This window comes from Crinia signifera, chromosome 1 (genome assembly GCF_055691185.1).
Source record: "Crinia signifera chromosome 1, ASM5569118v1, whole genome shotgun sequence".
NCBI lineage: Eukaryota > Metazoa > Chordata > Amphibia > Anura > Myobatrachidae > Crinia > Crinia signifera.
The window spans coordinates 36,952,457-36,978,882 of record NC_139217.1 but is presented as its reverse complement, the minus strand read 5'-3'; the positions used below and the strand labels follow the sequence as shown (position 1 = coordinate 36,978,882).

The following is a 26,426-nucleotide window of genomic DNA, read 5'->3' as shown; positions in this document are numbered from 1 at the left end:
TCTACCATTCAATATTATATTTCATTTTCTTCTACCAAATGATTTGGTTGTGTGTCCCCAGCATCACACCCTGCACATGGGCGGCACAGAAGCCGGCACCTGGATGTCAGCTTACTACGATGAATAAATATGTAATGACAGGTAAATATTCAAAAGCTGGAAATATCATTATAGGTGGAATATTCACAGCTAACAGCTGGCCTATACATTTATCAAAAGGTCATATGAGAGATATAGCATGTCAAGGGTAAGTAACATACTGAATATAATATATAGCTAATGGTATAAAGTATAACCCTGTGTTATTAAAAGAAATGTCACCAGCCTCCAAGAACTTTGGTGCTAATTTGACATATTCATTAAATTTTCAATATCTGGATTAGAAAGATGCTTCACTCCTCTATTATATATTACCACACGGACATCTTAAGATGTAGTCCCATAGTAGCAGGTAACCAGGTGGCCAATGGCGATCCCAAAGCAGAGTCCAGATGGAGAATTAGGTGTCTCTGATGGGAAAGATGGTATAACCTGGAGGATGAGATGATTTCCGTATCTGCCTCGGATGATGAGTGCGGATGGGATGGTGCAATGCACAGGGCGATGTCCTGGTAGTGTGGATGAGCTCAAGTTGTAGCGATGTGCTGGAGGTAGAATGATCCACTTGATAAAAGAGGCTCAACGCGTTTCCCTGGGCCAAAACACCCAGCTTCTTCAGTAACAAGATATAAATGAGTCCTTACCGTTCATAGTAATAATAAAATAGTGTCGGACTAGGAGGCAGAACTGACATTCATGAATACATTAATGTAAACATACAAAATTATGTATAGAAAGCACTTTAAATTCCATCTTATTATCGCTGGATGTACATCATGTGACCTATCACGTGACGTATGTGTCATACCCGGAAGTCCAAATACGGGTTTTCATATGGTTTTACTGTTTTACACAGTTTACATATATGGGTATACATCGATTCATATACTATTATCCCACATTCAGTGTGGTCCGCAATGGTATCACCGCAAAAGAGCGGGCGTCAGACTGCCGGTGCATACATATATATACAAACATTCATTCTAACAATGGCCGGTCACGTGCACGCGCTGGGCCAATAAGGGCCTGCCGCGTGGTGTGTAAGATGTATACAAGCATTCACTCTATCCAAGGCCGGTCACGTGCACGCGCTAGGCCAATAAGAGCCTGCCGCGTGGTGTGTGAGATCACAGATCACATGGTATGGTTCCTGTCTCATTCATTAGGAACGTTCTCTTTAGACATAGGCTGTAGTTCATTTTTATTCAGCACATGGGGATTGTTTGTAAACAGTGTTGTTAAATATCGTCATTCAGTCACATGCGCGTCAGCGACCAATCATAGGTCAATCCCATAGAATATGTTTAGGATCACGGAAATGGTATTAGGGGCATTGTCTCATCGTCATGGAGACCGTATGTTGATTTTTAAAAGGAGAACAAAGTTTGAACGTCTATTATATTCTTTAAAATAGGAGATAATAGTGTTTTTACAAATGAAGGGATATGATTAGTCCTATCAATCACATAACATATTAGTTATAATAGATTTTAAATAATGTATCAAATTTTGCTGTGGGATGGATGTCTCACAGTCAAGGACCCCCACTGTCCCAGTCCAGTCGTCACAGTGCGCAAAGGCTGGGGCAGTCTAGTAGGTCCCGGCCGAAGAGACATTCACCCCAACATGAAAGGAGCAAAAGAATGTTTTGATTTGTATTTGTATCGTTAATATTATTTTCTTTTTATATACAATATGATAGTAACAGAGAGAATTACAGTGGAGGAAGAGTTAGGAGAAATAGGGCGCTTAAGTCATTATTGGCACCTAGCCATCTAAACGCATTACAAAAAACCACAATAGAAACAGATGGAACCAGCTGGTTAACAAATAAACCAAAAGGTTTCTTTAAATGCGGCAAGGGCCGACGCACGATGTGCCAACACATCCCGAGAAGGGTTAATACAATTAACCTACCAAATACAGACGAACAATATCATTTAAAATCATTTACTGTATGAACTGTAATTCTAATTACATTATTTACTTACTTCAATGTGGGTGCAATCTTCCATACATCGGACGTACGATTAGGCCCCTTCACGTCCGATTTATGGAACACAGACGAAATATCATCAATCAAAACAATCTACACAGTGTCTCTCGACACTTTTCAAAAAGCCATAACCACGACCCCTCCTCTCTAACAATAGTGGGCCTCGAACTAATTGAAAGAATACAAAGAGGGGGTGACCGATTTAACAAACTTTGCAAACGGGAGGTGTATTGGATGCTAAAGTTCAACTCCATGCATCCAGATGGGTTGAATGAGAGTATGGAGTTGAACTCAATAATCCAATGACATCATATTATCATGTGTAACCCCTTGTTTGCATACATTACTAATAGCCCTGATAAACCAGTATAATTAGCTTGGTCCCTATTTCTCCTAACTCTTCCTCCACTGTAATTCTCTCTGTTACTATCATATTGTATATAAAAAGAAAATAATATTAACGATATAAATCAAAACATTCTTTTGCTCCTTTCATGTTGGGGTGAATGTCTCTTCGGCCGGGACCTCCTAGACTGCCCCAGCCTTTGCGCACTGTGACGACTGGACTGGGACAGTGGGGGTCCTTGACTGTGAGACATCCATCCCACAGCAAAATTTGATACATTATTTAATATCTATTATAACTAATATGTTATGTGATTGATAGGACTAATCATATCCCTTCATTTGTAAAAACGCTATAATCTCCTATTTTGAAGAATATAATAGAAGTTCAAACTTTGTTCTCCTTTTAAAAATCAACATATGGTCTCCATGACAATGACCCTAATACCATTTCCGTGATCCTAAACATATTCTATGGGATTGACCTATGATTGGTCGCTGACGCGCATGTGACTGAATGACCATATTTAACAACACTGTTTACAAACAATCCCCATGTGCTGAATAAAAATGAACTACAGCCATTAGTCTAAAGAGAACGTTCCTAACGAATGAGACAGGAACCATACCATGTGATCTGTGATCTCACACACCACGCGGCAGGCTCTGATTGGCCTAGCGCGTGCACGTGACCGGCCTTGGATAGAGTGAATGCTTGTATACATCTTACACACCACGTGGCAGGCCCTGATTGGTTCAGCGCGTGCATGTGACCGGCCATTGTTAGAATGAATGTTTGTATTTATATGTATGCACCGGCGGTCTGACGCCCGCTCTTTCGCGGTGATACCATTGTGGACCACACTGAATGTAGGATAATAGTATATGAATCGATGTATACCCATATATGTAAACTGTGTAAAACAGTAAAACCATATGAAAACCCGTATTTGGACTTCCGGGTATGACACATACGTCACGTGATAGGTCACATGATGTACATCCAGCGATAATAAGATGGAATTTAAAGTGCTTTCTATACATAATTTTGTATGTTTACATTAATGTATTAATGAATAAGTCAGTTCTGCCTCCTAGTCCGACACTATTTTATTATTACTATGAACGGTATCCTATATCAACTATCACAATTGTACAGCTGTAATCATTTCACTAATCACTACTGGGGTATTTATACAGCCCAGCATAAGGACTCATTTATATCTTGCTCCTGAAGAAGCTGGGTGTTTTGGCCCTGGGAAACGCGTTGAGCCTCTTTTATCAAGTGGATCATTCTACCTCCAGCACATCGCTACAACTTGAGCTCATCCACACTACCAGGACATCACCCTGTGCATTGCACCATCCCATCCGGACTCATCATCCGAGGCAGATACGGAAATCATCTCTTCCTCCAGGTTATACCATCTTTCCCCTCAGAGACACCTAATTCTCCATCTGGACTCTGCTTTGGGATCGCCATTGGCCACCTGGTTACCTGCTACTATGGGACTACATCTTAAGATGTCCGTGTGGTAATATGCAAATTATATGCTATACTTGCAAATACTCGTATTGTGCTGAGAATTGAATGTCCACGTGTTTACACTTTTATATATTATTGTAACCCCCCTTTATGAAGTGCAAATTTCATATGCTATTACAGCTTTTTTAAATTTTATTTTATAATAAATTCTATATTGTACAGGATACCGTTCTGCAAATTTTTGCTTATACTTATATTTCTTTCAGCCAGCGCTGGTGCACATCCCCCTTTTTTCCTATATTTTCTGAGGACCTGACAAATCCTAGTACCAGCTGCAGATAGTAGCGCACTGATCACCTCTCTTTGTCACTCCTCAATTAATAACATGATCTCACTCTGGGTCAGTAGGCATGTCTGAGATCTACAGCACAACAATATGTAATACTTTGTTCCTGTGTAGGATCACAGTTATTATTATTATTATTATTATTTTATTTATAAGGCACCACAAGTGTTTTGCAGTGCTGTACAGAGGAACCTTACAGGGAGACAAAACTTGGCATAACATTGAATAACAAAAATAGAATACAAAAAAAGAGCGCCACAGTTCAATACACATCACAGCTTAAATATAAGAAGGGAGAACTCAATTAACATAAAAACCAGAGGCTTGAGGCAAATGATAGAGATGAGTATGAGGACAAAGATGGTCACTGAGTGCTTGAGTAAAGGAGAGCTGTGAGTGGAATGTGAGAAGAGGGCTTTGACAACAGGAGGGAAGAGGGCCCTGCTCGGAGGAGCTTACAATCTAGTAGGAGGGGGAGACAAACAGATTACAAGAGGTGCAAGCAAGTGGGTGGTGGTTAGATAGCAGGATGTAAACAGGCAAGGGGTCAGAGAACCAGCTAGTTTATGCAGTGGAAGGGTACGCTTTGATGAATAGGTGAGTTTTCAGTGCCCGTTTGAAGCTTTGCAAGGTTGGGGAGAGTCTAACGGAGCGAGGGAGTGCGTTCCACTGAAGGGGTGCAGCACGGGCAAAGTCCTGTACTCTAGCATGCCCCTGTCATATTATTTATATGGATGTGTATACTACTATTTATATTATTGCCTTGTGTATAGAAATACAACACCATAGCCCTGAGTATAGACACATAATGCCACTTCCGGTATTTTTAGTAATGCCAGATGTAATTGTATATTGTCACCATGGAAATAAGACGTGCACTCCACTACAGTGGAACGCACGTAGGATGTACTATGTGTCATGAACACACTTCCGGGTGAGGTAAGCGGTCTATTCACCCCGGCTAGTGTGCAAGCATAATAATACCCGACACCGGAAGATGTGCGCTCCACTACTGTGGAATGCATGAGGGACAGGATCTGTGTGACAAGCACACATCCGGGTGGGAGAGCCGCCAGCTGTCTCCAGCCGGAAACAGTGTAATTTCCGGCGGAGGTGCGTGCATTCCACAGTGGTGGAACGCACAGCGTTTACTTCAGTGTTTCCCCACATTAAATCACCCATTCTAATCGGATTTACATCAAGGGGGTATAAACCACTGATAACCTATAAAGGTCTGACCCCTCAAGGCATATGAATTATGAGAATATACCATTTCCAGCTACTTCCGGTATACGGAAGTGTGTTCCTCCCCCCATAGGTGGGCTTATTATCCCCATGGGTATAAAAGAGAGAACCACGAGGCATTGTATTATCACCTTGAAAAAGACAAATCCTTGTCGAAATGCGTTGGTGTTATTGTTTTTAGGAGGTCCACATATACAGTCTGGGTGCTGGTTGAGATTAGAGTGTCTGGGTTCATTGGTCGCCTTGACTACAGCCCATTTTTTTCCATTCTGTATTGTATATTATCATATGTGGATCTTGTATTTTAATAACTTTTTAAAATAAAAAGAAAATAAAAGGACCATGGTTTTGGAGCCAAGAGGCAGGGCCGGTGCAAGGCACCAGAGCGCCCCAGGCAAGTCGGGGGGTGACTGCCACCCGGGTACCTGTCCTGTGGCGCTGTAAAGCTGGCGGCGGCTGCGGGGGGTCCCTGCAGTCAATAAGAAATAACGAGCGCTATCCGCTGGGCTATGCGGAAGCGCTTCTGTTTTGGAAACACTGACCACACGGCGCACACTGATTGGCTGAATCTCAGCCAATCAGCGTGCGGCCAGTGTTTCCAAAACAGAAGCGGTTCCGCATAGCCCGGCGGATAGCGCTCATTATTTCTTATTGACTGCAGGGACCCCCCGCTGCCGCCGCCGCCAGCTTTTACGCACATATACGCCGCAGGACAGGTACCCGGGCGGCAAGGGGGGGGGGGGGCGAATTACTGCCCTACAGTGGTCGGCGCCCTAGGCAAATGCCTAGATTGGCCTAGTGGTGGCGCCGGCCCTGCCAAGAGGAGTTACTTTAAAGAAACCATGATAGGAGTCGATACATCTAGTTGGTGTAAGCAATTGTGTGAGCATCTGTTATTGATCTGTGGTTTTGGTGGAGTTACATTAAGATACCTTTTATGTGTGTATTAAAATTGGAATGAATGTAAGCTGGATGTAAGCTATCCTTCGTTTCTGCACATTGTGGTGACCCTTTACGAAGAAGTTTACAACACCACCCATAAGGAAGAAAGAAAAAACTGTTTCCCCCATATTGGAAATCACTTTACTTTTGTAAACATACTACACTATATTCCCTCTTTTCTTTCTTGGATTTATATGTCCTTGAGGAAACAAGGAGAGGAAGAAAAAAGAAGAGGGAAAACTCACTTATCCTTTTTATTCATTTATCCTTTCTACTTTGTGGACAGTAAGCAAATAGAGCGCAATTGGAGAAACCATCATATTGTTTTTTATGTACTTTGCTAAAAGGTTAGCTCTCTTGCTGGATGAGCAAAGTTTCTTTCAGGACCTGTAGTCGGTTCTATCCTTTTTACAATCCTCAGTTTTTTTAACCTTTTGGATCAGTAGATTTGAGATATCTATCCTTGAATATGGTTCTGCTTCTTGCTTTGGCTTCGGCTAGAAGGGTTTCAGAATTGTGAGTGCTTTCTTGTAAACCTCCTTATTTGATTTTTCACTCGGACAGGGCAGAGCTCCACAACATTCCCAAGTTCCTTCCAAAAGTTGTTTTCAGTTTTCATTTGAATAAACCAATTGTTCGCGTCCTCCAACCTTTACATACCCCCACTATCCCCGTCAGCACAGAGCTGATTTTATATAGTGTGGCGAGCGCAGCGAGCCCCCGAGCCCGAAGCGTGGTGAGCGCAGTGAGGAGACGTGGAATACATGTGAGGTAATCCACGTCTCCTCACAGGGCTCGCCGCGCTTCGGGCTCGGTGGCTCGCTGCGCTCGCCACACTATATAGAATCAACTCCACGCCGACGTGGACACTGGGGGTATGAAAAGGTTGGAGGCCGCGTAGCGCCGCCCCTCGTGGGCTCGCTCCGCTCGCCACGCTTCGGGGTGACGTTGATAGTGGGCTGGCTTTAACCATGGGGGGGGGGTCATTTAACATACTTATTACCCATGAGGGAGGGTGTACAATTAAAAATCAGGTGTAATCACATTGCATCGCATCACATGCGATCTGGTCGCATGCAATGCGATGAAACCGATCTGATGTGTTAAGAAACAAGAACCCCTTTATTTTCTCCTGCAGCTGACAGAGAATATTAGATTTTCCAAACACACCTGCTACAGTTACTGACTGACAATTACAGTAACTGACATTGCTGTTACCAATGAAAGAATAGGGGAGGATTGTTTCAGTGACACTATCCAAGTAGGCAGGTCAGACAGTCCATTTATTATTATTTTTTTATGATTTATTTGCAGTTTCCTATATAGTGCAGCATATTCTATTGTGCTTTACAATTGGAACAATAGTGATAAATGAAACTGATAACAAACCAATATGAAGGTTCGAGGGCCCTGCTTGCAAGCTTACAATTTAAAATATTGGCAGGAAATAAGAGCCAATTTTTGGTTTGCCCTTGCACAAACTGGCTTTGTTTTACTTAATTTGCACAACCTCCAGTGTATGTGAAAGAGTTTTTAGTGCAACCTTGTCAACGATTGGCATAGGAGGTTACTTCACCAAAATGAATAAGAAATTCCACCAGGAAGACCTTTACCAGCAATTACCTAGCGAAAGGGCAGAGGGGACATATTAATAGTCTGAAGACAACAATTGGGGTAAGGAATTGGATGATGATGAGGACATCTTGCCTCTATAGAAACCTTTTTTACAGAGAGAGATTAAATGCCTTTTTTTTGTGGAGGCCCAAACAAACCAATAAGGTGCACCCCTGGAATTACAGCAGATAGCTGATTTTATATAGCACCTTTAGCATTGCAATATGACTACTGGCTTCATCTTCAGTTGGCCTCTGACTTATACCACAGTACCTAGATCATACACCAGTGTGTCTTCAATGCAACCTATTTTTTGTTTATCACTCCTATACAGCATGCATGGAATTATGACAGACACGGTACCCTGGAATTACGGCAGACAGAATATCCATGGAATTATGGCAGACAGCACACCCCTAAAATTATGAAAGACAGAGAAGCATCACTGGATTTATATGGCAGATTTAAACAGCAAAGCAGGGCAGTACAGCACAACTTAAATACAGCACCCCAGGCAGAACAACTAACAGCGCAGGACAGCACATGACAGCATGGCACAGCAGCAATCCTGTACAGTACCACTATTAGCACAGAAGAGAAGGCGAGGGCAGCATCCCTTTACAGCACAAAAGCACACCTAACAGCACAGGACAGGATCACAGGACCAGTGGTGTAGCTAGGTGCCACAGTGCCCCCCCCCCCCCATTTGTAGTAGACAGGGCTCTTTCATGGTGAAAAGGGGGGGCACGGCCTAACATACCACCCACCATAACGACCAGTGCATATTTTAGTAAAGTTTGTAATTCGACATAAAGCCACATGCCATAATGCCAACATAAGGCCACACATGATGCCCATTAGATAAGATAGACTGCATATTGCATACATACAGTACATAAAGGAGGTTTGGCAGAGGACACAAAGTAATCCACAGCAAGGACAGGCTTCCATACCAGGGTTGGTCCACTAGGGGGGAGGGGCATGTGTGTACACCTGATGTGGAACTACAAATCCCAGCTGGAAGCCATGACAGCAGCTGTGGGATGATACAATGTCTGGCACTGGCATGTAATATAGAGGTTAGGGAGTCACCCCCGGGGCCAGCAGACCCCATGTGCTGCCAATCACGTGTTGGCTCAGGGGGTTGGGGAGGGATTTGGCACTCATCAGGGTGTGCAGTAGCAAAGCTGCCCCAGGACCCCGCCCCCAGGTGCACCCTCACCTGCTTTAAGTGCTGTGCGGGAGGCAAGTCTATATCCATCATGATGTCCCCAGGCTGGGTGCATCCTCGTGTTCTCTGCTCAGTGTGGTCTCCTCAGTGGCGGCGTCCCCCGTCTCACTGTCCCTGGCCCGGTCGCTTCTAATCCGTATACAGGACCATCCTATTATTATTATAATTTTATTTATAAGGCGCCACAAGTGTTTCGCAGCACCGTACAAAGGAACAATACCGGGAGACAAAAACTTGGCATAACATTGAATAAATAACAAAAATACAGTACAAATAAAGAGCACCACAGTTCAATACACATTACAGCTTAAATGTAAGTAGTGAGGACCCAATCAACATACAACTAGAGGCTTGAGGCCAATGATGGAGATGAGTATGAAGATGGTCACTGAGTGTTGGAGTAAAGGAGAGCTGTGAGTGAAATGTGAAGAGAAGTGGGCTTTGACAACAGGAGGGAAGAGGGCCCTACTCGGAGGAGCTTACAATCTATGACCATATGACTGGGAAAGTCCTAACCAACACGGCCAAAGTCACCCATCAGCTCCTCTGCGCCAATAGCATTCGGCACTCACAGACTGTGAGTCGGGAAAGTTGGGTGTGCGGACCGATGCCGAGTGAAGTGTCTCTCTACGCGCTGTGCAGCACCGGCGTCTGTCATCAGACGCATACGCCCACGCCACACAGCACGCACTGAGCACGGGCAGGCTGGCTCCAGGCTCCAATATGGCGGTGCCCTGTGCGACCACGCAACAAATATGCCTGGAGCCAGCTGCAGTGCTGACAGGCGAGCGGGCGGCAGACGGCGTCCAACAGCATACGCAGCATGGGAGGGAGCAGGTTGCACGGCTCCAGAGCCTTTTGATCTCTCGGCGCCCGGAGCTTGTGCTCCACCAGCTCCACTCTCCCTATGCCCCTGCACAGGACAGTGCCCAAGAACAGCACACCTGTACAATGTACAGTACCCATAACAGCGCACACCACTCCACCACCCACCGAGAGACAGTCTTCCTCACTCACTCCGATTAGCGGCGTCTCATATTTGGGATTCAAACCCCACAAGATCAGACAATGGGATGATGATGCTTTGCCTCAATATGGGATTCAAATCTGATGGGAAAACCCAAGCTGGACTCAGACTCTGGCTCACATCTGGAAGTTCGGGGGCTCGTATTTCAGACAACCAAAATCGTTCATTATTAGTTGTAACATGTTAAAAGCTGTGTTTTATAAGAGTGCCCCCCCCCCCCCCCCACGAAAAAAAAAAAAGTAACTAATACCTCACTAATTTATGGAGGACTTTTGAAACCAGAGCATTAGGGAGTCATGTGATATATTGGTACTTGTGTATTATCACGGCCACAATCGCGGGCATCGTGTGCCTTAACTTTAAGGCACACGATGCGACGCGATGCCCACAATTTCCCCATAGGCTTCAATGTTAAAATATTTAACATTGAAGCCTATGCGATGGACCCGATTTGTCCATAGGTTTCAATGTTAAAATAATTTAACATTGAAGCCTATGGAGGAATCGGGTACATCGCGTCGGTCGCGTCGTGTGCGTTTCAGTATGCGACCGACTCGATTTTTTCCGACACGACCACCACGATAGAAATCGTGGTGGCCGTGCTAGGAAACAAATACCGATATATTTAAAGACTAAGGAGCCGACTTATTTTAACTTCAAACATCATACTGTGTAGAATACTGTACCTCCCAACATAACCCTCTCCAGGAGGGACACAATGCTCCATACCTCCCAACATAACCCTCTCCAGGAGGGACACGATGCTCCATACCTCCCAACATAACCCTCTCCAGGAGGGACACAATGCTCCATACCTCCCAACATAACCCTCTCCAGGAGGGACACAATGCTCTGTTTCTAGATTTCCCTTTTAATTTATGATTGCTGTCACCTGTTTTAAACAGGTTAATTGAAAAGAAAGGTGGTTGAGCACAGGTGATGTAATCATAAATGAAGAGGGAAGTCCATAAACAGAGCATTATGTCCCTCCTGGAGAGGGTCATGTTGGGAGGTATGTTGTAGTCATGCTAAACATTACAACACCTGTACTGTCCACATAGCACAGAAATGGAGCAGGGACAATAGGAAGCAGCCTCAAGAAGACAGTGCCCAGAACAGAAAACCGGTTGGTAGGAAGAAACAGGAGAAGACAGGTGTATATACAAGAAATCATACCGGCTACTCATACTTTTGAATATAAGCTTGAGACATATGAAGATGGAGTCATGCTCATTTAAATGTCTACTGGCTCACAACAGCGAGAATGAGGTGCACGTGCAAGTGACATGCTTGCTGCAATGGATGCATAAGAGTGTGAGTCTTTCGCACACCCCTTTCCTGGTGGATGTTTTGCAGGGGCGGGTTGCCTCAGTGTGCCGGCTCACCAAACATGCGTGGCAAGATCTGTGTATGTCCCTTTGCATCAGGTGATCTGGACAAAGGTCTTTCTGACCTTAAATACAGTAGTATTAGACAGGAATGTGACGAGATTATATTGTCTGGTTTTTAGGTCAAGGTATTGATCATTTATATTAACTGTGGGTTATATGTATAAAGGTAATTTTTTTAAAAGTGTGACAGTGCATAAATGTGAGAACAACCTTTTTAACCTTGTGAAAATAAATGAAAAATAAATGAATAAGAATAACAAAAGTAGTAATTAATTATGCACATTTTTTAGTATATCCTACAGAGAATACAGACATCTCAGAGCTTTTATATTTGCAATTAATCAAATTAACAGGAACCCAGACATTCTGCCCAATATTACTCTGGGTTATCAGCTGTATGATTCCTGTGGAAGTGAGAAGAAAACTGTGGAAGATGTTTTCTGGATATTGTCCGGGCACAAAAAGTTGACTCCTAATTACAGGTGTATGAACCATGGCACAGTAGCTGGTTTTATTGGAGATCTGCACTCTTACACCACCATCCCAATGGCACAGGTGCTGAATTTATATGGGTATACACAGGTAAGTGCTGTACAGTATTTTATTTTAAAAATTGCTATAAAATTGAATAGTAACATAGTAGTTGGAGTTGAAAAATGACTTTCATCCATCAACCTTTTTTTGTCTAGGTGTGGTAACCCCAACTTGGATTATTATTTAACTTTTTTTATTAACTAACAGTTATGGATTATACAACTGAATGTGTTTTTTTTTTTTTTTCAATTAATACTTGTCCAACCTTATTTTAAATGTATTCAATGTGTCTGCCAACACCACCTGCTCTGGCAGAGAGTCCCATACCTTTACTGCCCTTACCATAAAAAAACTTTTCTTTTTGGAATCTCTAATCTGAGCAGATGCCCTCGTGTCCTAGTCACTTTCCTTAGAGTAAAGAGCTTGGCTGTTCTATTGTCCCCAGATACAGATGGGTCTTTTCCCATCTTTGCAGGGGATGGCGCTGGCGTCGCCAGCCGCCATCCCCCGCCAGCGCCATGGCGATCGTGAGAAGGGGACGCGCGCGCACGAGAGGCGCGCGCGTCCCCTTCCGACGGCGCTTCCATATGTTTCCCGGGGTCCCCGCCGACTGCCCGCACCCCCCACTAACCCCCCCTAACCCTGTCCGTCTCCCTGAGGCGGAGACGGACAGGGTTTACGTCGCGCTAGCGATGGAGACTGAGACGCGCGTGCGCGTGAGACGCACGCGCGTCTCAGTTTTCTCGCTGGCGAGGCTGCTGGCGGGTCGCCAGCGCGTACGTTCTGGCGACCCGCCAGCAAGGATGAGAAACGAAACATACTGTATATGTGTAAATGTTGAGCAACAAATATTAAGAACAATAGGTTCACACTGGAAAAATAAAAGTTTAAGAGGAGGCATTCCTCTTACACATCTTTTTTCCAGGGTGAACATACCTTGTGTTCTTAATCTGTCCTCCTAGTTTAAGTTATCCATCCCCAAGGGTTAAAGTGAGGGGGAACGGGGTGGAACTGAGTTCCAACACCTCTAATGGTGAGGTGGAACAATTTAACCTTCACATTGGCCCTTCACGGTAATTCTCACAGAAAAGCATTCTAGTTTGCAGGGGGGTGCCAAAAACCCTACCCCGGCCCTGTCTTTGCCTAATTGGGTTAGGGGAGTAGGGATAATTAGGTGGCATAGAGAAATGAGTTCCCCCCACCTCTGCATGACCACTTTAAGCTCTGTCCATCCCTGTTATTAGTTTAGTTGCCCTTCACTGAACTCAATTCATATATTCCAATGTGACTATAAGGGAGAGGAATATAATAGCCTGTGATGCTGATGCCATCTAGCAGGGAAAAAACATTCCAAGTAAAAGTATCATCAATCATATTTATTTATTACAATACAAAACATTGATAACATATTTGTTCCACCAGGATCCTGGAGAGGAAATACAAAATAAAAAGTGGGTAACAATCAGGAGTTCAAAAGAGCTTTAACAGATGGATAGAAAAAAAAATATATAGTTCCACACAGGTCTATACAGACCGGGCCGGCACTCTAGAGACTGACACCAAACAATAAAGAGACTACACCATGTCGGCTGCGGTCTTCTTTTTTTTTTTCAACGTTTATGAGGTCCTTTAATACCTCTTTCGTCAGGACATAAAACAACAGTGATAGAAAAAAACAGAATGAATAGGTTACCAACCATATTCCCCTCCCTCGTGCGGCAGCGGCGGTCATCAAGCTGACATCATCAAGATGCTGCACGCAGCGGCGTCTCAGCTGACTGCCCCGGTAGGCGTGTTTGCCAGCACTCATCGTTTCTATGGTAACCAAAAATAAACAACACGTGAAACAATCTATAAAAAAACAGACATGACAGCTTATACATTTTAGCAACAGTATACAGCATATAATTGCATTTCATCAACATGTTCTAGGGCTGAAACGAGCAGTAATCTGTAGACCTATATATAGGTATTTTGCCAGACTACAGAAAACATCGCAGGCTGAGCATTTCATTCATGCCCCTTGGAGCGACAGTTTGTAAGCTGTCTATCCATTGGGCTTCCTTGTGGAGCAGGGTTTTGTTACGGTCACCCCCACGAATGGAAGGGGGGACCCAGTCTATTATTTTACATCTATGGGAGTAAATTGGGTGGTTAAATTCCCTACAGTGGCGGGCCCACTGGCTGGTCATTAGCAGAACCCTCAAGGGCTTTTCTCAGATTAGATCGATATAAGGCAAACCTCTCCTTAAACATTCGAATAGTCTTGCCCACAAACAATTTACCGCATGGGCATTTTAAATAATAGACAACATATGTACTTGTGCAAGTTAGTGGATACCTAATTTGGTATTTCTTACCGGAGGAGGGGTGAGAGAACGTACTTCCTACCTCCAGAGCATTGCAAGTAGTGCATCCCAGGCAAAGATAGTTACCTGGTTTGCTAGAGAGAAAGTGTGGGGCTGGATTACTTTTAAATCCGGAAATATCATTTTGGACCAACCACTGTTTCAAATTTTTACCCCTACGGTACCCTGGCATGATTTGTTTGTCCTTAAAAATTTGTAAAGAGGAATCTGAACTAATCATCGGCCATAGGGATTTGGCCTTGTTCACAAGTTGTTCTGAGTGCGTGGCATAATTTGCAGAGAAGATGATTTTGTTTCTAACCCTGTCCTGATCATCCTGTCTGGGTGGGCATATCCGTGGCTGATTCTTAGCTTTTTGTTTTTGCTTCTAGAAGGCTAGATTTACTATAACCTCTCTCCAAGAACCTCACCATAAGATTATCCATCTCAATCTCAGCTACCTGGGGGTCCATACAAATGCGCCAGATGCACAGAAACTGAGAAAAGGGTAAACCCCTTTTCAGAGCTGGCGGATGGTAACTACCTCCCTGTAGGAGAGTTTCTTTCCACTTTTTTATGATAAAATGATGTAAGAATTTCATTTTGATCTAAGGTTATATTGACATCCAGAAAATGTACTTGGTGATCACTATATTCAAAAGTGAAAAAAAAGACAATTTGTTTGACACTAAACATGTACGCATTTGCGTAGCTCTGATTAAAAATTTCACCATTAAATAGGAAATAATTACGGATGAGTGTGAGCTCTAGTAAGGACATAAACAAGGGGATGTCAGGTCCTTTGTATAAAGGACTATTAGAGATTAATTGAAAAGTGGCGGTCTATCCTCGGGAGTGGGGAATCGGGGTATAGAGGCTAACCACATCGATGGTGGCCAGCCAATGTGAGAGATGGTTTTAATTTGTCAAGCAAGAAGACTGTGTCCTTGAGGAATGTAGGCTGATGCTGGATGACCGGTTGGAGGTAGTGGTCTAGGAATTGTGACACCACATAATACAAAGAATCATTTGCAGCAATGATTGGCCGCCCAGGCGGGTTCAGGGGGTCTTTGTGCAATTTCGGAATCAGGTAAAAAAACAGAATTCGTGGAAATGCAGATGTTAGGGCTTCATAAATTTTGTTAGTAATTTGATTCTTCTCCAGTGCCTTCAAAAGGATGTTGTGCAGTTCATTTTTGTAGCTCTGGGTAGGGTCTTGTGTCAATTTTTCATACACCCCTGGATCCTCTAGTTCAGGCGTCTCCAAACTTTTTGTGACGAGGGCCAGATTTGGTGAAGTGTAAATGTGTGGGGGCCGACCATTCAGCCTGACATTCTTTGAATCGTTTATCACATCAGAATGGTCCCCCACTCTGCCTCCATTCACTGTATGTCCCCAGCCTTCCCATTCACTGTATTTCCACCAGCCCGCCCCCATTCACTGTGTGTCCCCCATTCACTGTATGTTCCCCACTCTGCACCCATTCACTCTGTCCCCCAGCCTGCCCCCTTCTCTTAATGTCCATCAATGCGTCCATTCATTGTATGTCCCCAAGCCTGACCCTCCTTCACTGTATGACCCCCATTCACTATGTACCCCACTCTGCCCCCATTCACTGTATGTCCCCCAGCCTGCCCCTGCTCCCCCTTCTCTGAATGGCCATCAGTGCCTCCATTAACTGTATGTCCCCCACCCTGACCCTCCTTTACTCTATGTCCCCCACTCTGCCCCCTCCCTTCTCTGTATGTTCCCCAGCCCCTTGTGTGAGCCAGAGGTAGGAGAGGCAAAGCAGGCACTGCAAGGACAGGAGATGCTTGGGCTCCTGCCTCTGCCCTCCTCCGCTCTGCATGTTACGGGAGCAAGTTTCCCTCTTGCTGACCCCCCCCCTCCAAACTCTGCTGTCACTGTGATTGTGGAGTAGGGCGATATACAATTGCAGCAGCAGGGGTAGGACATCAAATAAATCTGACTGTGGAGGCCAGTACCTCCTCACTGCAGCAGACAGCAAAGTAAAGGCACACTCGCCGGGGCCCCACCTTTAGTGTCCTGCGGTGTGCTTCCCACATCTGATGCTCTGCCCGCTTCCAGCTGGAGGCTGCGGGCCACTTGAAATGACAGCATGGGCCGCAATTGGCCCCCAGGCCTGACTTTGGACATGCCTGCTCTAGTTGCTTGTAAGCCTCAGATTTATAGTCCTGAAGGTTTTGGACTACTATTTCCCCACCTTTAGTGGCGGGGCGGATGGTTATGTCCTGATAGCTGCTCAGATCTTTGAGGGCCTTAAATTCTAGGAGTGACAAATTGCGGTGGACCAGAGATTTTTCATACTGTGTGGATGTATGATGATCCATTTCCTTTGAGAAATACTTGATGGCCGGGTTGTTAGTAACTGGATCAAACATTGACTTGGTTCGTATGGGGCAGTCTTCTACTGTTGCCGTAGAATTTGCAAAGTGTTCTTTAAAACGAAGATTCCTGCAGAATTTATAGGCATCCACTTTGTCATTCAATTCATTTGAAACATTGGTATGGACATAACTAAGTCCTTTATTAAGAACTGATAGTTCATGTGCTGTAAGCACCCTGTTAGACAGGTTGAATACCAGATTCATAGGGCCACTTTCCTTCCTCCTTTGCCTCTCGTTTTGGCTGGCACGTCTGGTGTAGACTGGATGGTGCCGACTTTTTGGGCTCTGGTGTCCACCCCAGGAGGGGGTTTCTTTTTGGAGAATCCTGGTCTGGAATCACCTCCTGCTTCCAATTCACTTGCGCTCAAGGCTGCGCCGCTTGAGGTATCAGTCTCAAAATGTGACCGCAGCCGACATGTTGTAGTCTCTTTATTGTTTGGTGTCAGTCTCTAGAGTGCCGGCCCGGTCTGTATAGACCTGTGTTGAACTGTGTGTATTGATGGCAAGGTCACCATGAGCAACTGTTTTAACATCTTGTGTGCCGGACCCCTGTGCTGTATGTATGTATGTATGTATGTATGTATGTATGTGTATATGTATATATGTATATATGTGTGTGTGTGTGTGTGTGTGTGTATGTGTGTGTGTGTATATATATATATATATATATATATATATATATATATATATATATAGCATTTTAAACCTGTCATTTCATTTTATTGCTAACAGGAATACATTTTGTATTTAAATGTGCTTGATATACCATTGCCGTGATTGGATACCGCTGCATTGATTTCCTTATTTATTTAATACTAGCTGACCCGCCCGGCGTTGCCCGGGAAAACCTTGGGGTTTCTTTATTTCCAAAATTGCTGAAAAATGTAATCTTACAGTATGCTGTGACAAAGACCTAAGATTGTAATTTGTTATAGATTCCACCATAATGTTAGAATGTGTTTGCATTGATACTCAATGACGGAAATTAAATCAGGTGTGGTGTTGTTGTTTGAAACACAACGCTCCTGAGTTGAAAACTTGTATGTGTTGATGAATTCCACATCCACTCCTGAGATTTAGCACCTACTGTATGACATATCCTCCAACATCTGAGGGTCAGAAATCGGTACAAAATCAGAAAGGGACATGTCCACACCTCAATTTCTATACTTTCAATGGTACAGTTTCTAGGGTGTGTAATTACAGGCGCTGAGTGCGTGGGGTCCGGGGTGGGCGTTACTTACCGCACCATAATTAATTAAAAATTCACTGCTCCCTGCCACTGCCACTCCCCTCACCGAACCTGCCTGCAGCAGTCTCTGAGGTCTGGGGATCTGTAAAGCACATGCACTGAGCATCTCTACCAAACAGTGGGGCAGCCCCTGAGTGTGGGAGCAGGTCCGCGGGCCTGGCCACATGATGTGGCCACACTATCCGCACCACTGTAATGCACCACTGGGAATGGGTGCAATGGGCCAAATTCTTCCCTACACCCGCCGGGCCAATCCACTGATCCAGCCATCACAATCATCAATGGATGCATTGATAAGGTTTGGAGTTTAAGAAGTTGAAGAATAAGACTGAGAAAAAGAATTGCCATGTTACAAAGTGTACAATTTACTCAATAAATCGTGAACAAAATGTAAGTGTACATAGAAGTACAATCAAGAAATGAAAGTAGGATTAAAAAATAAGTTCTGATTCAAACTGATAATTGTTTGGATGGGGTGGGTTGTGAAACAAATCTATAGGTGAGGGTATGGATATTGTGGGCATAATTGGTGTTTGTTACACCTACAGGGGGCCCTCAATTGATGGGATTTTCACTACAGTGTCACGGTCACAGTGTCACCATAGGGGGATTCCCAATTGGGGTCCAGGTGGTCTTTTAGAGACCCTTTACAATCCTGTAGGTCTCTTCTCCTTGAGCTTACAGTCTCCCTTAATAATAGTCAATCCCTGAGGGAGACCGTAGGCTCCAGGAGAAGAGACCAACGGGATTGTAAAGGGGTCCCTAAAAGACCACCTGAACCCCAATTGGAAATCCCCCTACGGTGACACTGTAGTGAGAATTTCTCATCAACTGGGGACCCCCTGTAGGTGTACCAAACACCAATTATGCCCACAATATCCATACCCCCTCCACCTTTAGATTTGTTTCGCAACCCACCGCCATCCAAGCAATTATCAGTTTGAATCAGAATTTATTTTTTAATCCTACTTTCATTTCTTGATTGTACTGTACTTCTATGTACACATATTTTTTTCACGATTTATTGAGTAAATTGTACACTATAACGTGACAAACCTTCATCTCAGTCTTATTCTTCAACTTCTTACACTCATAACATTCAAACAAATGCATGCAGCGCTCATGCCCGTCGACCAAACATTATCTATGAACCAAAAGAGTCTGGGAAACCCTTAAGGCAGAGCAGTGCCTGATATCCAACTGACTAACAGGGTGAGTGCAGTGTACCCACTTTGTATTGATCAATGGGTGCATTGGCCAGGACAAAGATTTCTCAGTGCAACTGGCCGGGGAGCGCAGTGACAGGCTGGAGGACTGGAGAGACGGATATGGGGAACAAAGTGGAAACGGTACATTAGGTACAGTTTTTATTTGCCGGTACAGACGGTTAAATAAACGGCAAATTATTTTTTATGTGTTCTGTGTGTTTGTGTGTGTTGTACTGTTTTGTGTGTGTGTTGTAGTGTATGTGGTTGTGTGTGTTGTATTGTATGTATCTGTCCAATGCGTAAGTGTGTGAGGTGTGCTACGTATATACAGTATGTGTGTGTTGTGTCTTTGTGTATCTGTGCAATGTTTAAGTGTGTGTTTTGTGTGTGTGTGTGGTGAATGTGGGTGTGTGTTGTGCTGTTAGAGGTATGTTATGTGTGTGTGTTGTGTGTATCTGCCCTATGTGTAAGTGTGTAAGGTGTGCTATGTATAAATCTGTGTGTGTGTGGTGTGCTGTATGTATCTGTGCAATGTTTAAGTGTGTGTTTTGTGTATTGTACTGTTTTTGGGTGTGTGTTGTAGTGAATGAGGGTGTGTGTTTTACTGTGAGTGTTGTGTTGTGTGTATCTGCCGAATGTGTAAGTTTGTGATGTGTGCTACGTATATATGTGTGTGTGTGTGTGTGTGGTGCGCTTTGCGTATCCTGGCAAAGTGTAAGTGTGTGTGTTCTGTGTGTTTGTTGTACTGTTTTTGGGTGTGTGTTGTAGTGTGTATGGATTTGTATTGTACTGCAGGTGGTGTGTTGTGTGTGTGTGTATCTGTCCAATGTGTAAGTGTGTGATGTGCTCTATGTATAAATGTGTGTGTTGTGTGCTATGTGTGCGTATGTAATGTACTGTGTGTGTGTGTGTGCGTGTACAATGTGTATGTGTGTGTGTTGTGTGGTCTATGTATATCCTCAATTATTTCCTAATTGTTTAAAGCCTTCACCATAATGTTAGAATGTGTCATTCATACTCAATGACAGCAATGAAATCAGGTGTGGAGTTGTTCCTTTGCTAACGGTTTCCCAGATCATCGATCTTTTCCCCAGAACATCAATGAAGGTAAATTACAACTTGGTGTTTTTTAAATTTCTAAGTGAAATTTCCCAAAAACGGCTTCGAGATGCACACCACCGGGTCCAGAGGTATCTTGTTGCTGAATTTGGTGTCTCTGAGTGCCACGGTGTGTCCGCAATGCGACAGACACGCACACACACACACACACACACACACACACACACGCACACAGACTCTTCAACTTATTATATAGATTTGAGTTTATGTTTCTTTTTCACTTTGAGTTTACACTTCATTTGATTTCCATAAACATGTTGGGCACCTCTATGAAGTATTCATTTGATTGTTTGTAAAGATACTGCAAATGTATACACACTTGTGCACTTATAATTCTTGTTTATTTACTGCATTATATGTATTGCAAAAAGTTTATTATCACAGCACTGTAATGTATGCACAATTTGTGTACTAGTTCACTCAGCCTAATTGGGTGCTAGTGCTATGTAATCACAAAAACAGCTGGTGGATGACGTCACCCAGCACCGCCCAGTGGTGAGAGGCGGCCACTGGCTGTTTTTAACAGGTGTCACTATTTAAGGCCAGTTATGAATGTAATACTCTGTATCCTAAAGATAGTGCATAAAATAAAGCACTGAAATGTTGATATACAGACACTGTATTGTCTATTACTTTCCTGAGAAAGCTGAGTGCCGCGCCGACCACAAAGATATATATATGATGACGATTTTTTTAATAAAATCGAAACGTTGCCGTGACCTGTGTGACTTCATCTATTGGAATCCTGTGTGCTGCTGCCTATACTTGGTAGCGTGAGTGTATATATACCAGCCCCTGCTGTGGGCTTTCAGCTGGCACCGGGTCTATTGTGTCTTTATCTGGATGTGCCTGGCCGTCTGGAATATTATTTATATATATATATATATATATATATATATATATATATATATATATATATATATATATATATATATATATATATAGACATTGTAGGGGCTCTGCACACACTAAATTAACTGATAATAAATAGTGGAGATTTGGCTCACCTATAAAAGCACAGTCTGCTGTGAGCTTTAGACCAGATAGCATGCCTGGATTCAAACATTGATGTGATAGCTATGTGTATTGTAGCCATATTGAGCGATAGTGCTAGGACCTGCAGAAAGGTGGGGTCCCTTGACGGGGGCTGCAGGCTTAAATGCATTGATCAATTCATGAACCAAATCTCCACTATTTATTATCAGTTAATTTAGTGTGTGCAGAGCCCATACTATGTCTGTTTAAACAATGTGGTCACAAGCCATAGGGCACCCCAAAACTAGGAAAGGTGAGTGCCGATGTTTAGTGTATATATATACACTGTTCTTGATAAAAGTGCTATGCACTGAAACGTTGGACACATATACAGTTTTGTTGTCTCGTTATTCCGTCTGAGAGTGCCGCCATCACCGGAGATATTTGTTGTACCCGTTGCACTAACGGGGAAATTATTGGAAGGCACCGGGCAAGTTGAACTCAGTGGCCACGGAGTGCCGGCCCCACGCAGGCTATATATATATATATATATATATATATATATATATATATATATATATATATATATATATATATATATAGCAGGGGGGTTGGTCGGCACTCTCGTCCACTAAGGGCAAACACCCAGGTGCCTTCCTCACAAATTGTAGAAGGTAGATCTCAGGAGATCCCGGCAGGGGCTAGTCCCAAGAAACACGCGGCACTCAATGGGCTAAGGATAATATCCAAATTTTATAGAAGCAAAATGTGCAGCATGTCAGCATACAGTCATGTCGACGTTTCAAAGCCGGTGCTGCTTTTTCCACAGGACGTGGAGTACGTTAAGGTGCATAAGGTACTCCACGTCCTGAGGAAAAAGCAGCACCGGCTTTGAAACGTCGACATGACTGTATGCTGACATGCTGCACATTTTGCTTCTATAAAATTTGGATATTATCCTTAGCCCATTGAGTGCCGCCTGTTTCTTGGGACTAGCCACTGCCGGGATCTCCTGAGATTATATATATATATATATATATATATATATATTCTCTTTAATTTCCAAAGCCATCAGAATTACATATAGATGATACTATATAGCTGTATATATTATTATTGTTAATACTAAAAAAAATTATTGCAACTGTTTATATTTATATATTTTTTAACTGAAATCACATAAATAATAATATAACAAGAATTATGAATGTTAAGTAAAAATAAATGGGTAGAAATGTCCTATAGGCGAACTGTTGCAGAATAAAGCAAAAAGAGACTCATTTCACTGAAGGCCGGGAAAACGCCTACCGCAGTGATTTTCAACCTTTCTACCTTACGTCACACTAAATAAGATTTTAAAATTGCCAAGGCACACCATGAGATCCCCACAGGGCAAAACACATTGCCCCCCACAGAAAAACAAACAAACCTTTAGGCCCCTTTAAAAAAAAAACTATCACACTGGTCCCCACAGGTAACAAAAAAACATTGACCCTTTACATGAATAGAAGAGATCAGTAAATAACAGTTGAACTGGTGGGGGCTATAAACTGGTTTGGGTATATCTTGATCTGGGGACACACTTGAGACCAGCTCCTGGCACACTAGTATGCCATGGCACAGTGGTTGAAAAATGCTGGTCTATGGTATGTGGTGAACCATGGGTCCCATGCTAAATGGAATGTTAAAACTGAGTCATGTAGTAGAGCCGTGATATATTCTATGGACCCCAAATACCATATTATTAAAAAAATTAAATTTTTATTAAAGTTTTGCAAAAAAAGGGGGAGGGATAAAGAAGGAAGAGAGGGGGCAATGGGTACACATAAATACATGAAAGCAGTTACACATTTTGACATAGTCCTAGTAATATACATAACAGTAGTATATGAATAACGTTATATGGATTGCCACGAGAGAACATGATGAAAGTGAATGCGATGTATCTTTATGTCAACGCAGAGTGAGACTCAAGACCATAGAAACAATCTATAACAGGAGTTATCATATAGTCGATAGAGGTGGGTTCAATCGAATATTGTGTTTCCATATAGGTGTGATACCCTGCCGGGTGAACTTAAGATACCCTGCCGGGTGAACTTAAGGGCTCACCTACTGTTAAATGCTCTATAAGCACTCCAGGCAGCCAATTTTGTTAAGTAAATGCTGAATGGGGAAGTGTGTGCTGTGCCAGCAGTTTTAGATTCGTAATGTGTTTGAACATTCTCCTCTATTGTCGTGGGAATCAATGAAGTGCACCAATTTTTGCTAAGAATAGTTTGGTAGAAGCTAAAATATGGCCAAGTACATATTGGTCGTTGTGGTGTATGTAGTCTGGGAACAAGTGAAACAGAGCTATTTTTGGATGGGGAGAGACTGTAGTCAACATCTTAGAATCTTAGAAATTAGATCGAATACCCGGGCCCAGAGTCCAGCAATCATGGGACAAGTCTAGAAGATGTCCCACATTAGTGCATTGTCATCAGCAGGCATTAGGTGCAGAGGGTCACATTCAGTGCAAAAAAGTGGGGGTTAGGTATTGCCGATGGATGAGCTTATAAACTTGTTTAATGTGTGATTGGCATTTGGATACATGGAAGCACTTATGGAATATGACTTGCCATTCTTTTTCAGTAAAGGTACAAGCCAAGTCTAATTCCCATTTAGTCTGGGAGCCAAATTTAGCGGCTTTTTAAGATCCAACTAATGAGTCATACCACCAAGAAATGGAACAGAGTCTGTTCTAGTAAGTTTGTGATAGATTAACTTCGGCATTGACGACAGCACATGTGGCAGCTTGCAGACATTCTGCAGCCAATGTCTTAACTGGAGGTATTTATAGAAATCTTGGGTGGGTATAGCAAAATTAGATTGAACGACAGCAAAGGTAACTAGAATGCAATCTAATGTAACTTACTTCAAAGAAGTTATTCCCTGAGAAGTCCACAATTCTAACGATAGGTCAGGAATTAGATACGCTAACCCTTTCAAAGAATATTCTAGTGAGGGTAGAGAGATCTCATGAATCAGTGATACAAATGACAACCATGAGTGTCTAGTGCAGTATAGCACAGAGGACTGTGAGATGGTTTTGGTCTCTCAGAGGTGGGTAGCCATAATACTGTAGCCCTTGTTCCAGGAGGACACAAGGTTTGATGTTGTCCTTTGCAAATCAGGCTCCTAGGTGTTAGGATACATGCTACCTGGTGGAGTGTAAATCGAGGAAGGACAAGCCACCCTCCGACTTTGGGAGAGACATTTTGCTCCTAGCGAGTCAGGGCTTCTTGCCCTTCCAGACGTAATGCATAAACAGGGAACTAAATTTGGCCAGCAAGTAGTGTGGGAGGAGTATAGGGATAGTCCTAAATAGATATAGCAATTTAGGAAGTAGGACCATCTTTAGGGCGAATATTTATCCTAGCCATGAAATGTGAAGTAGCATCCAATCATTAGAATGTGTCATAGTTTATTTAATAATGGGAGATAGATGCATGCTATGAGGGAATTTAAATACCTACAGTAAGTATTTTAGGCTGTTAGCCTGCCAGGCAGATTCATATGTTACTTTTAGCTCTTCTAGTAAATCCGCTGGGACATTTAGAGGGAGAGCTTTCCTTTTCGAGCTGTCCAGCTTATAATATGAATGGTGGAGTATTCTCGTAATATCACATCCTGTAACCCTTTAAGGTGAAAATGCAGGATTAGTTATAGATAGAAGGATATCATCTGTAAAAAGGCATACTTTGTATGATTGTCCAAATAAAGTTGGGCCAGAGACATCAGGGGAAGATTGTATAGCCTGGGAATTTTTCTGTCAGAAAAGAGGCTGACAAAGAAAGAAAAAAACGCTTTTTGGGCGCACTCTTTTGTTAATGAATTTATTGAATGATTTAAAACGTAGCTTTTATTAAGGACTTTTTGCTAAAAAAAGTTGGCACGTTTGGTTAAAAATGTAGTGTGATCCTTTGAAATAATGTAATTTAATTTAAGGATTATTCGTTAATTTGTCACACGTTACTTTATCATTTGAGCACTGTTGTGATCATAGGTACAATTACCTGTGATCATAGGCAGTAAAAATGATTCCAATCCCCTGGGTTTGTGAGATAATGTGCTTAAAGACACAGAATCTTATACCTTAAATGGTTAATATGGGAAAAGAAATAACACAGCCTCTAAAAATATTATTCTTTTAATAGAGAACTCACTCTGGCAGTCATTGGTACAGATTTAATTGATACGGCGGCTATTACCCCTCGATCTTATGTTGCCACACCTGGTCTTCCCCAGGGGTCTCCCACCTGAGTACTGTCCTGGCCCTCCACTGCTTGGCTTCCAAGTTCGGAGAGGGTTTGGGCAAACCAGCGGGGTATGGTGGCAATGTATCAGGGTTTGGTATCTCAAGCAATTAATCTGTTGGCTGCAAGTAGAAATGGCGCAACCTGTGGGTCTCACAATTAGGTAGACAGAATGTTAGGCTTTAAATGGGAATAGGGCCATAAATGATACTGGCTGGTTTCCCAGTCTCTGGTGCCGAGTAGTCAGAGTGGTATGATGCATACACGATAAACAGCAAACGGGCAAACAAGGATGCTATATAATTCTCTGATCCTCAAAAGATGAGGTCTAAGAATCAGGAAAAAATGGGTTTTTACAGAATTGATGTATGTATATCTCACTCTTAAAGTAGTATATATATCTCAAAAAGGTATATGTATCTGGAGAAAAGAAAGAGTTTTTTTAGGAGAGCGGTGTTTGATATACAGATATATATATATTTTTTTGGTGTCACATAATGATTGTTTATCATTTTTATGAGGTCTTAATTGCTGTGATACCGTCCCTTGTTGCAGACACAC

The 26,426-nt window shown here is 42.9% G+C and overlaps 1 protein-coding gene and 1 pseudogene across 1 annotated transcript in view; one reads left to right on the top strand and one right to left on the bottom strand.

Annotated features, from left to right (window-relative positions):
• Positions 1–26,426, top strand: part of LOC146025697 (vomeronasal type-2 receptor 26-like) — a 184,499-nt gene that overhangs the window by 12,241 nt on the left and 145,832 nt on the right. The window lies entirely within an intron of this gene.
• Positions 25,832–25,950, bottom strand: LOC146041147 (5S ribosomal RNA; annotated as a pseudogene).